Below are 3,225 nucleotides of genomic sequence, written 5' to 3'. Positions count from 1 at the left end.
TGTCCCATGTTGGAACTTAATTCTCCTAGGGAGGTGTTTAGTTGCTCCCAATAGTTTTGTGGAGGAAAGTGCATCCCTTGAGGCATCTCAGGGATCTCATGATGAGTGGGGTCTCTTGTGTGCTCCATCCTCTTCTTAGTGATGGGCTTGCCAAGGTAGAAGACTTGTCCGCCACCTTATAAAGTTCTTGAGATATAACCTCATGAACTTCTATTTCTTCTCCAATCATGATGCTATGAATCATGATAGCCCGGTGGTGCGCGAAATTGTGAACAATACTTTTCACAACTCTCATAATCCCCGGTCATGAACCCCAAGAACTTGGTGTTCAATACCATGGCATTACACAACTTTGCACAACTAACCAGCAAGTGCACTGGGTCGTCCAAGTAATAAACCTTACGCGAGTAAGGGTCGATCCCACGGAGATTGTTAGTATGAAGCAAGCTATGGTCATCTTGTAAATCTTAGTCAGGCAAACTCAAATGATATGATGATGAACGAAAATAAACAATAAAATAAAGATAGAGGTACTTATGTAATTCATTGGTAGGAACTTCAGATAAGCGCATGAAGATGCCTTCCCTTCCGTCTCTCTGCTTTCCTACTGTCTTCATCCAATCCTTCTTACTCCTTTCCATGGCAAGCTTATGTAGGGTTTCACCGTTGTCAATGCTACCTCCCATCCTCTCAGTGAAAACGCTGCCTATGCTCTGTCACAGCATGGGTAATCATCTGTCGGTTCTCGGTCAGGCTGGAATAGAATCCATCGATTCTTTTGCGTCTGTCACTAACGCCCCACCTGCTAGGAGTTTGAAGCACGTCACAGTCATTCATCATTGAATCCTACTCAGAATACCACAGACAAGGTTAGACCTTCCGGATTCTCTTGAATGCCGCCATCCGTTCTAGCCTATACCACGAAGACTCTGATCTCACGGAATGGTTGGCTCGTTTGTCAGACGAGCACTCGGTTGTCAGGCGATCAACCATGCATCGTGCAATCAGGAATCCAAGAGATATTCACCCAATCGAAGGTAGAACGGAGGTGGTTGTCAGTCACACGTTCACAGGTGAGAATGATGATGAGTGTCACGGATCATCACATTCATCAAGTTGAAGAACAAGTGATATCTTAGAACAAGAACAAGCGGAATTGAATGGAAGAACAATAGTAGTTGCATTAATACGCGAGGTACAGCAGAGCTCCACACCTTAATCTATGGTGTGTAGAAGCTCCACCGTTGAAAATACATAAGAACAAGGTCTAGGCATGGCCGTGAGGCCAGCCTCCCAGTGATCTAAGAACTAGACGTCCAAGATGATCTAGAGATCTAAAGTGATCAAAAGATTTAAAATACAATAGTAAAAGGTCCTATATATAGAAAACTAGTAGCCTAGGGTGTACAAGATGAGTAAATGACATAAAAATCCACTTTCGGGCCCACTTGGTGTGTGCTTGGGCTGAGCAATGAAACTTTTCGTGTAGAGACTCTTCTTGGAGTTAAACGCCAGCTTTAGTGCCAGTTTGGCGTTTAACTCCCATTTGGGTGCCAGTTCCAGCGTTTACGCTGGGATTTCTGAGGGTGCTTTGAACGCCGGTTTGGGCCATCAAATCTTGGGCAAAGTATGGACTATCATATATTGCTGGAAAGCCCAGGATGTCTACTTTCCACGCCGTTGAGAGCGCGCCAATTGAGCTTCTATAGCTCCAGAAAATCACTTCGAGTGTAGGGAGGTCAGAATCCAACAGCATCTGCAGTCCTTTTTAGTCTCTGAATCAGATTTTTGCTCAGTCCTCATTTCAGCCAGAAATACCTGAAATCACAGAAAAACACAAACTCATAGTAAAGTCCAGAAAAGTGAATTTAACTAAAACTAATAAAAATATACTAAAAACTAACTAGATCATACTAAAAACATACTAAAAACAATGCCAAAAGCATACAAATTATCCGCTCATCACAACACCAAACTTAAATTGTTGCTTGTCCTCAAGCAACTGAAAATTAAATAAGATAAAAAGAAGAGAATATGCAATGAATTCCAAAACATCTATGAAGATCAGTATCAATTAGATGAGCGGGGCTTTTAGCTTTTTGCCTCTGAACAGTTTTGGCATCTCACTCTATCCTTTGAAATTCAGAATGATTGGCTTCTTTAGGAACTTAGAATCCAGATAGTGTTAATGATTCTCCTAGTAAGGTATGATGATTCTTGAACATAGCTACTTTTTGAGTCTTGGCCGTGGCCCAAAGCACTCTGTCTTCCAGTATTACCACCGATACATACATGCCACAGACACATAATTGGGTGAACCTTTTCAGATTGTGACTCAACTTTGCTAAGTCCCCAACTAGAGGTGTCCAGGGTTCTTAAGCACACTCTTATTGCCTTGGATCACAACTTTATTTCTTTCTTTTTCTTTCTTTTTTCTTTTTTTTTTTTTTTTTTGAATAGTAATGCTTTTTCTTGCTTCAAGAATCATTGTAATGATTTTTCAGATCTCAGTAACATGTCTCCTTTTTTCATCATTCTTTCAAGAGCCAACATTCATGAACCACAAATTCAAGATACATATGCACTGTTTAAGCATACATTCAGAAAAAAAATATTGCCACCACATCAAATAATTAAACTGTTATAAATTCAAAATTCATGCAATTCTTTCCTTTTCAATTTAAGCACGTTTTTATTCAAGAAAGGTGATGGATTCATAGGACATTCATACTTTAAGGCATAGACACTAAGACACTAATGATCACAGATACAAACATAGATAAACATAGCACTAGAATTCGAAAAATAGAAGAATAAAGAACAAGGAAATCAAGGAACGGGTCACTTAGTGATGGCGGCTTTCTTCCTCTTGAAGATCTATGGAGTGCTTGAGCTCCTCAATGTCTCTTCCTTGTCTTTGTTGCTCCTCCCTCATGATTCTTTGGTCTTCTCTAATTTCATGGAGGATGATGGAGTGTTCTTGGGTGCTCCACCCTTAGTTGTCCAATATTGGAACTTAATTCTCCTAGGGAGGTGTTTAGTTGTCCCAATAATTTTGTGGAGGAAAGTGCATCCCTGAGGCATCTCAGGGATCTCATGATGAGTGGGGTCTCTTGTGTGCTCCATCCTCTTCTTGGTGATGGGTTGTCCTCATCAATAGGGATGTCTCCCTCTATGTCAACTCCAACTGAATAACAGAGGTGACAAATGAGATGAGGAAAGGCT

The sequence above is a fragment of the Arachis hypogaea genome, chromosome 10, assembly GCF_003086295.3.
Source record: "Arachis hypogaea cultivar Tifrunner chromosome 10, arahy.Tifrunner.gnm2.J5K5, whole genome shotgun sequence".
NCBI lineage: Eukaryota > Viridiplantae > Streptophyta > Magnoliopsida > Fabales > Fabaceae > Arachis > Arachis hypogaea.
The sequence above is the reverse complement of the archived record's forward strand: the minus strand, read 5'-3'. Positions refer to the sequence as shown.